The sequence below is a fragment of the Dryobates pubescens genome, chromosome 5, assembly GCF_014839835.1.
Source record: "Dryobates pubescens isolate bDryPub1 chromosome 5, bDryPub1.pri, whole genome shotgun sequence".
NCBI classification, from domain to species: Eukaryota; Metazoa; Chordata; class Aves; order Piciformes; family Picidae; genus Dryobates; species Dryobates pubescens.
The window spans coordinates 16,283,473-16,294,182 of NC_071616.1; positions in this window are offsets into that span (position 1 = coordinate 16,283,473).

The following is a 10,710-nucleotide window of genomic DNA, read 5'->3' on the forward strand; positions in this document are numbered from 1 at the left end:
TGTGGACTTGCCTTCCATCATACCAATCCCCATCACAGCTGAGTTTTGGGCCCTCTGCAGACACCTTCCCGTTGAACAGTCCATGTGCCCTGTTGTTTTCGTTTTCCCACCCATGGCTCTGGAAATGCTCTGTCTCCGATGACCAAGACCAAATATTTTAGGGTTTCTGCAGGAATCTGGCTGAGATGGCCCCCTGATGGTGGTTTGAGCATCCTCCAAATACTTTTGGTGCAAATGTGGAAGGCAGAAGACAGTTCATCTTTGCAAACAGCTGACTCCTGTCAGCCCTTTCTGCCCCAGCTCCATGTAGGGTGCAAATATTGGTGAACAAATAAACGCTGTAATGGATGGTTTGGAAGGGAGATCCTTGCCAGCTGAAGCTGTTCTGGGATTTTTTTAGGTAGAAACAGAGTCTGAAGGTTCAGTAGAGCATAGGGTGTATGGTCTCTCACCCATTACCCCAACCATCACAGAACCACAGAATGGTAGGAGTTGGAAAAGACTTCTGAAGATCACCAACTCCAAACCCCCCACTGAAGCAGGATCCCCTAGAGTAAATCACCCAGGAACATGTCCAGCTGTGTTTTGAATATCTCCAGAGATGGAGATTCCACCACCTCTCTGGACAGACTGTTCCAGTGCTCTGTCACCCTTAAAGTGGAGATTTTTTTCCTTATGTTTATGTGGAACCTCTTGTGTTCCAGTTTGTGCTCACTGCTCCTTGTGCTGTCACTGTACATCACTGGGAAGAGTCTAGACCTAATTGAGAAAGGTAATTAATGTTTTCTGGATTGCCATCAAAATAAATATCTGAGATGCCAAGAAACACAGCAAAACCCTGTCTTTCCACACCAAATTTGTCCATAAGGCAGCAGGGACAAATTCTCCCACCTTGTTCCTAGGAAATGGTAAATTGCCAGGGATATAAGAAGGAGGAGAAGGAGCTATCAGAGGAATGGGGCATGGAGCATGACTCACTGGCTTTCCTCTGTCTCCTTCTGGTATAAGTGCTACATTTAAGCAACACAAGCAAACAAGAAAAAGGGGAAGAATAAATCCAAACCAATAAACTCCAGCAGAAGTAATGAACTCCACATTTATCATTTGGTTTCTGATCACAGGTTTTACCAGAAGAGAGCCAGGATGACTCAGGTGAAATCCAGGGGCTGGCACTGGCCTGCAGCCAGCCAGGTTTTACTGCACTTTGATTGCCCCAGGCTCCCATTGTGAACAGAAAATACTGTACCAGAGGATTTGAAGCCTTGTCTCCATCCTTGCTCCTCCCCAGGCACCTGCTGAGGTGGAGCTCATCACCTCACATCTAAGGATGCCCAAATCCTGGTGGCCCAAGGAGGTCATGGATGTCCCCTCCCTGGAGATATTCAAGACCAGGTTAGATGAGGTTGTGAATCCAGTCTAGTGAAAGCTGGCCCTGCCCATGGCAGGGGGGTTGCAACTAGATGATCTTTTAGGTCCCTTCCAACCCAAATCATTCTATGAATCTATATGAACAAGATGGGTTCCCTCATTTCCTACATATGTTGATGGGATGTGACAGAATGACTACTTCTCTCATTTGGTTCCAAACCAAACTGACATGGTTCAAAGGGTTGGGCAGCATTTCTTAGGAGCTACAAGCTGAGGCTTAATCATCTGTATGAGAAAGGGGTTAGTAAAGGGCATCTAAGTATCTGGGCACTCCCTAGTCTTTGCTACTTTTGTTTTCCTGGAAAAGAATGAGATAAGCTCCCTCTGCAGTCACCCTGGGCTTTATAACAGCCTGAACCCGGCAGCTGTAGGAGCTGGTTGCAATTTGTCTCCTATTCATTGAGGCAGGAAGGCAGTTTCCAGCTTTTTTGCTAGTGTGAGCACCGTATGGATGTGCAGAAACCCACTGAGGGGGTAGGGGTGGGGGAAGCAGTGTTTGAGCAGAGGTTGCACAGGCAGGAGCCAGTGCTAGCTAACAGTATTTGCAGACAGAATTATTAGGTTTAGATAAACTCAGAATCATAAAATTGTTTCCGTTGGAGAAGAGCTCTAAGATCATTGAGTCCAGCTGTTGACCTAAGACCAACATGGACATAAACCACATCCCCAAGTGCCACGTCCACACTTTTCTTGAGCACCTCCAGGGATGGTGACTCCACTACCTCCCTGGAAGGAGAGGGCTTTTATTTATTTGTTTGTTATAAATGTAGGTATTTGTCAGGACGTGTTAGGACACAGCCCAATTTCCAGCCGTGGCAATGCCCTGTCCCCCTAAAAGACAAACCCACGCTGGCTGGGTAAGCAGAAGCACAAATGCTTGAGCTTGTAAATAAATTGGGATCTTTAAAACAAATTATGGTAATATTTTACTGATTGTTCCTTATTTATTACACATAATGTTCTCATGTAGTCTTCCCAAAGAAATTTTTATTTGCTACTTGTGATTATATTCCCCCCCAAAAATGAAACCCAGGCTATAACCAGAAAAGTGGCAGATGGTAGCATGCAGCTCTTCAAAGATACTCTGAATTTCCAATTGGAATCTGTCCCCATTGGTTTTTGCTGTGCTCACTCAGAGTTTGGGGGTGGTTTTTGCTGTTCTAAGACTGAAGAGCCATTCTTAAAACAACAAAAGGGGGAATGCAAAAAGCCTTGAGGCTGTAACTTGAATTATTTGCAAATCTAGAATAAGATCTAGAGCAAGTGAAAGCCCAGCACATCTGCTGGAAGATTCCCTGGGGGATTCCTGTGAGAGACAGAGGACACTGTTGGGTGACAAGCTGGGAGCACATGGCTGTTTGATCCATGAGAGGCCTCTCTCATCTTCAAAAGTAGGAAAATACAAATTAGGGACAGGAAGGAGCAAGTTTGTATTCAAGATCCAGCTCATCGACTCATTTTAGTCAGCCAGGCTTCCTGAATCAATCACAGAACCATAGAATCGTAGATTGGAGAGGATCAGATTGGAAAGGACCCTCAAAGGCCAACACCCCTCACCCCCTACCCCACTGCAGTGAGCAGGGACATCTTTAAGTAGATCAGGTTGCTCAGGGTCCCATCACCAGGGATGGAGCCTCTACTGTCTCTCTGGGCAACCTCTTTTGGTATTTCACTATCTGCATTAAATGTTTTGGTAGTGTTGAATGGGACCTGGCAGATGCTGGACCATCACTCCCTGTGTGCTCAGGATTTGCAGGGCAGGCTTTCCACATCAAGCTAGCTAAGGATGGAGAGACCCTAGGCAGTCTTCACAGGGTTGGATGAAGCCATCTAGAATGTTATTTCATCAGCAGTTTCTGCTCTGTCAGCTGCTAAAAGGCTGAGATAAATCATGCACAAAAGACACCTATTTTTCCTCCGTTGACTGTAAAGTGGAAGCATTTAGGACTGGGCTCAGAGCTTAAAGTTAGAGATGATGAATTCCAGCTTCTCAAGCCATCTGTGTCAACCCAGTGTATCATTAACATCTCAAGCAGGAAAAGAGCAATGCAGATCGATCCCGCTGTTAGCATGAAGCCAGAATGTGGTCAAAACTTGATCCTCAGATAATAGCTGTCCCCACGGCAGCAATGGATGGCAATGCGGAAGCCTGCTGACATCTTTTCCAAGCCCTGGGAATATAGCTTGGGATGTAGCAGTCCCTGGAATCACAGGTGATCAGTTTAAAGAGTGAATCACTAGCAATTTAATTTCATTACCCAGAATAACAAGCAAAACTGATTACAGGCTCCTAAAATACAGACCTTTTGCAGTGGAATTTGGAGCTCCATAGGGACAGAGGATTCCCAAGCTCTGAGAAGTCTTCTGCAGATCCATTTTAACTTTCCTGATGAGGTCTCAAATTTTGGAGATGAAACTGAAATTGAAAACAGAAGTTTTGCCCTGCTGAAGCTTTCCCTTTGTGCCTTCAGAGAGCAAGGACACAGCATGTCACACCAATGGACACCTACACCTTTTGCTTCCCAAAATTGGGAAACTTCAGAGGTATGGCCTAGGCAGGCTGCAGGAGGCAAATTCATATTTATGCTTTTAGGAGGGTGAAAATACATATAACAACTCTCCAGGCTCCCAGGGACCTGTACCTCATTTCATAGATTGGATTGGGTTGGAGGGGATCTTAAAGGTCATTTAGTTCCGCCCTCTCCACCACCATGGCGCCTTCCACTAGATCAGATTACTCCAGGCCCCATCCAAGCTGATGCTGAACACCTCCAGGGAGGGAGCCTCCACAACCTCCCTGAGCAACCTGTTCCAGAGTCTCGCCACCCTCACTGTAAAGAATTTCTTCCTAATATTCAGTCTAAATCTCCCCTCTGACAGCTTCAACCCATTTCCTCTCATCCTGTCACTACAAGCCCTTGTTAAAAGTCCCTTCATGTACTGGAAGGCCACTCTAAGGTCTCCCCAGAGACTTCTCTTCTCCAGGCTGAACAGCTCCAACTCTCACAGCCCATCATCATATGGGAGGTGCATTTCCAACAGGAGCTCTCTGACATCAGCCAAGGTGATCTCCAGATCCCTCCAACCCATTCTTAAAACAAGGGTGGCTTTTGACTCACATACTGGGCAGACAGGAACGCCATCTGTGTCCCCACACCATTCTCCTTGGTTACTTCTTGTTGTTATTACCCCAGGATCAATAATGCAATCTGTAGATGGGACTGCTCCCTGGCAACGTGTGGCTTGAAACTATTTCTGCACATTTCTTCTGCCATTGCTGCCCAGCATCAAGTGGCTCTTCAGGCAGCCCACGCAGATGTTCGTGTTTTGCCTGCCTTTAAGAACATTAATGATTATTAAATGTATGTGGTAGCATTCAGCTGAACATATTTAGTGCACCAGCCAGGAGGAGTGAAAAACAACCAGGTCTGCTGCTCTCTGTCAAAGAGCTCTACTGAATGAGACATCCACCTTTCTCATAGGCAGTTGTCTTCTGCTCGGACTAAGTAGCTGGGACCACCAAGTCAAAGGTCACTACATGACCATGACAGCTGTATTCTTTAGAAAGACGTTGAGGTACATTTCATAGCCAGGTGTTTGAGAGCGGAAAGCTTGTCCACACAAGGTCTTCTTTGCCCAGCCTCACCCCAAACATAAAAAATGGTCAAGTTTTCTTGGCTTTCCCACCCTGAACCATTCTCATTGCTATCAATTCTATTTTTACTGACTGAAAGTAAGGAACTCTCCCAGCTGGAGTAACCAAGCTGCCCTGGCTGTGCTGCTGCAGCTTATGAAAGCCACAGAGGCCAGGGATAGAGCAGTACATCTAAGAAAGTGAATTACACCAGGCTTTTGTAAAGCCAAGCTTTGTTTGAGTCAGGTGGCATTGTTCACTCCTGCAGCAACAAAGGGAGAAGTTAAAACCAACAGTTATTAATCTTCAAATTAGGGAAAGAAATTCCAAACCAGCACACAGGAACTTTGCTTTAGGTGGATGCAAATCCTCAGGGAGGGATGCAGCAGAAATACTGGAGAACCCTAATCAGTGTCAGCAGAGCTAACTCAAGGATGGACCAGGTCCCTAGTGAAGCCACATCTGCAGTACTGGGTCCAGATCCGGGCTCCCCAGTTCAAGAGAGACAAGGAACTACTGGAGAGAATCCTGTGGAGGCTACAAAGACGCGGAGGAGACTGGATTGTCTCTCCTATGAGGAAAGGCTCAGAGACCTTGGGCTGTTTAGCCTGGAGAAGAGCAGTCTGAGAGGGGATCTTATCAATGCTTGGCAATAGCTGAAGGTGGGAGGCAAGATGATGGGGCCAGTCTCTTTTCAGTGGTGTTCAATGACAGGACAAGGGGCAAAAGGCACAAATTGGAACTCAGGAGGTTCCATCTGAACACGAGGAAAAACTTCTTTGCTGTGAGGGTGTCAGAGCAGTGGACCAGGCTGCCCAGAGAGGTTGTGGAGTCTCCTCTGGAGAGATTCCAAACCTGCCTGGACGCTGTGATCCTGGGCAACCTTCTGTGGGTGACCCTGCCTTAGCAGGGGGTTGGATTAGATGGTCTCCAGGGCTCCTGCCTGACCCATGCCATTCTGTAATGATGTGATTTGGCATTACAGTAACAAAAAAAATAAGAGCACTGTACTGAAAACATGAGTTCAGCGCTGTCATGGGGGCCCAGCTGCAGCACTGCCTGCCCATCAGCTGCAAGCCCACAGGTCTGAGCCCAGCAGCAAGGGACTGGCAGCAGTGAGTAGCTCAGAAAGACGAGATGTGGGAAGGGGACTTTTCCCCCTTGATGTTCCCTTTATCATCCTCCACACTCACCTCATGCCCGACACAACACCGTCATGCTCTGAAGGCCAGTGGGGCTTCTTGTGCTGGTTTTATTGGCTGGGAGGTGTTGCAGTTTTGTTGTTTTCTTTCATAGCAAAATTATCCTGTTGAGCAAGTGCTGGGCAAGCCAAAGAAAATACCCTTCAGGAGGTGAGTAGATATTTATTTGTAGTAGAAATGTTCTTTCTCTGAATAAATGCTGAGATTCCTGGGGATCTGGCACTCCCTCTTGCAGTCCAACAGGTTAGCAACACTCCAGCACACCTTGGAGGTAATTTATAGATGTTTTCATAAATTAAAGGGCTTGGAATGCTCTGCCAGTGGCAGAATAAGGGAGGTGGGGGTTTGCTACTTGGGATTATCCACCCCTGGAAAGCTGACATGCTCTATCTGCCATTTCATGACTGGTTTTATTGGGGTTTAGTAGCTGCATCTTTCCAGCAAGGAGCAGCTTTGGGTTAGATATGGAACAACAGCAGCTGCAAAGGTAGGGGAACTAAGGGCCATACACACAAATATTCATCAGTTTTCTTTTCTGCAGACTCCATCACCTGCTCTCTGTTCTCATAGGATGCTTTTTTAACACAATGTAGAATCACAGATTTGTTGTGGTTGGAAAAGACCTCTAAGATCATTGAGTCCAACAATCAACCTAAGACCACCATGGCCACTAAGCCGTGTCCTGAAGTACCATGTCCACACATTTCTTGAACACCACCAGGTTACTCCACCACCTCCCTGGGCAGCCTGTTCCAATGCCTGACCACTCTTTCAGTAAAGAATCTTTTTCAAATATCCAACCTAAACCTCCCCTGGCTCAATTTCAGGCCATTTCCTCTTATCCTATTGCCTGATACTAGGGAGAAGAGACTGAACTCCACCTCAGTCCAACCTCCTTTCAGGGAGTTGTAGAGAGATCTCCCCTCAGCTTCCTCTTCTCCAGACTAAACAGCCCCAGTTCCCTCTGCTGCTCTTTATAAGGCTTGTTCTCTAAACCTTTCACCAGCTTTGTTGCTCTCCTCTGGACACACTTCAGCACCTCAATGTCCTTCCTGGTGTGAGGAGCCCGAAACTGAACCCTGTATTCAAAGTGCAGCCTCACCGGTGTCAAGTACAGGGGCACTACCTCTTCCCTACTCCTGCCGGTCACACTGTTGACGATACAGACCAGGATGGTGTGGGCCTTCTTGGCTAGCTGAGCACGCTGCTGGCTCATGTTAAGCTATCTTCAGTACTGTTTGTAAGAAGTGCATGAGAAAGGGATTGTTTTAAAGTCAAATGATCCAGTGAAATGGAAGATGGTCACAGACTGGGACACATAGAGTGAAGAATCATAGAATCACAAAATGGGAGGGGTTGGAAGGAGTCTCTGGAGGGCATTGAGTCCAAAACCCCTGCCAAAGCTGGAAGAAGGAGAAAGTGCTTTCTGTTCCTGGAATTCAAAGAGGAATGACAATCATCAGGTAGGGGAGTTGGAGCTGGATTTAGATACAGCAAAGCTTTTTCCCACAGCAACACAGACAGCACAGTCACAGCCAGAGCCCCAGTCGGGGGTCAATAGCTGGAGCCCTTCAAATCTCATCCAAAGATGTGATATTTCTGCAGTGCAGTCCTCCCTCTCTGGTTCAATAAATATCAGGCAGGTTCCTTAAAGGTTTCCAAACTGGCTTTTCTAAAATACCTGGTTTTCCAGCAGAAAGGTGGCAAATTCAGGACAAAAACATTCTGGAGGCTTCAAGGAAATTCTGTTAAATCCTTTAAGGAGCATCTTCAGAAACCCCTGAACAATAGCTAGTAGAAACGTAACTGTTTGCACTTGAAAGTCCATTTCAAGTTTTCTGTTTGGTTTTGGTCTGGCATTTCATTTCCACCTGAATTCAAAGTTATGCTTTTGCTGGATGAGCACATCCTGTTCAGCTCAGCTCCCTGGAAGGCTCCATGTGATGGAGGGTGTATTTGTAGCTCTGCCTGGAGCTGTGTAATAGAGCAAAACCAATCTGTGATCAAAGAAATGTAACAGCAGCCTAGCGAGAGAGATGATCCTCTCAGTGTAAGAGCTTCCATGATCTCAACAGGCCCTGTTGCCTGTGGACAGCAGCATCCCAGCAGCAACCTTCATAATTACAAAATCACTGCTGCCATCCCCACCACAGCCTTGCAACTCTGATGCAAAATTCCAAGTCTGATGTTGAAAGCAGTTTTGCCACCTCTAACCAGCCATGGGGTTAGCAGTGAAGTCCAGACTGTGACCCTGAGGCTGCAGATACTGGGTCTGATGGAAACCACATGCATTGTTAGGGACACAAAAATTACCTGAGAGCTGTGAGGACAGACTGTGAGAGTTGGGGTTGCTCATCTGGGAGAAGAGAAGGTTCCAGGGAGACCTTCTGGAGGCTTTTCAGCACTTAAAGTGGCTAATCAGAAAGCAGGAGACAGACTTTTTAGCAGAACCCATTATGACAGGACAAGGGATGAGAGTTTTGAACTAAAAGGAGGACACTGAGAGTAGAGAGAGAAGAAATAATATTTTTTACCCTGAGGATGGTGAAACACTGTCACAGGCTGCCCAGAGAGGTGGTAGATGCCTTGTCCCTGGATCCATTCCAGGTGAGGTTGTCTGGGGCTCTGAGCAACCTGCTCCAGTTGTAGATGTTGCTGCTGACTGCAGGACGGTTGGACTCCATGCCCTTTAAACGTCTCTTCCAACCCAGTCCATTCTATGAAGCAAAAACTAAGCCAGGAGAAAAGCAAACAGAAACCAGGGACCTGCAGGATAGAGCCCAACATCCCCAGTGATTTCCATGAACCCACTCACTAAATGCAAGAGCTGCCTTTTAAACAGACCTTTGGCATGTTTGTTTGGAGGAGCTACACAATTGCAAACATCCAGCTCTCGGAAAACTCTCATGGAAGTTTACTTTGGATGTTTCCTCCCTCCTACAGCAGCCAAAAGGACTTTGGATGTTTTGTGGAATTAGCTGTTTGCAGCCTCTAATGCAGGAGAGGAACCTCACCAGATTTGTGCCTGTAGTTTGAAGCAAAGCACAATAGGATGACCAGCAGATTGAGGCAGATTCTCCTGCTCCTCTACTCTGCCCTGGTGAGGCCTAATCTGGAGTACTGGGTCCATCCCTGGGTTATCATGACCCCCACTCTCCACACAGTGGAAAAACGAACTGTTTTATCCAAAATGGCATGTAACAACTGCCATAAAAGTCTGGCACAGCCTCCTACGCTGAGATTTATTGGCTGTTACAGAATCTCACTGAAACTTCGATTTACAGATTTCAGTGCTAAAAATGTGTTTTAAACGGACAGTCCTTTGCTTCCTCACTAATGATGTGAAGAGAAATGAAGAATGAAAAAAAGCAAATGATGAAAGGATGTGCACAGAGGAAAAAAAGACCTAAATTAAAACTCTTCACTCCCAGTTGTTACATGAATTAAATTATTTTACTTCATCCTTTAAAATTTACTTCCGAATTTGAGTTTGCTTCAAATGCCGAGTTAGACACGCTGCCTTTGCTCCAGAGAGGGCAAATATGACTCCCTTGTGACTAGCAGGCTGAAGTCTGTTTCACAGAATCACAGTATGGTTTGGGTTGGAAGGGACCTTCAAGATCATCTAGTTCAACCCCCTGCCATGGGGAGGGACATCTACTAAACTAGGTTGCTCAAGCTCTCACCCAACCCAGCTTTGAACACTTTCAGGGCTTGGAGCTTCCACAGCTTCTCTGGGCAACCTGTTCCAGTGCCTCACCCCCCTCATGGGCAAGAATTTCTTCCCAATGTCTAGACTAAATTTCATCTTCTTTCAGTTTGAAGCCATCACCCCTCACCCTGACACTACATGCCTTTGTAAAGAGTCCCTCTCCAGCTTCAAGTTTACTTCAATTATAAAGCAGCAAAGACAACCACTTTTAAAAGAGAGAAACAGTCATTTTATTTTAAAACAAACGTGACAAAATAATACAGAGATTTTCACCTCCTGGACCTTGCTGAGGCACAGACTGGGAAAGTACATTTGCAATCTAGAACAGCTCATGTTTGCTCACCTGACCTTCCTAACTCAGCTTCTGTCCCTAGTTTTCACTCTCTGCCAATGCCACAGACAAAGGTGTTGAAAATGCAGCTGAACACCAGCAACTTCCCCCCACTCCCATTTCAGAGAGCATCTTTCTCATACAGCAGGGAGAAGGAATGGTATAGGAGCCACTACTTTGGCTCTCTAAAACCACAGGACAGCTTCTGGATGTAGTTTATCCTCCCCAGAATTATTAACCTGGATTTAGCATCAAATGTGCCATGTACAGAGCCACACAGCTGCACAACACGGTGTGGAACTGCGCTTCCAGGTACCTGGTCCATAAGTGCTGCTGGTTTTGCTATCATGCTTCAGACGAGTAACTTGCAAAAGGTCTGGGGGGTGGATTCAAGACTTCCCTC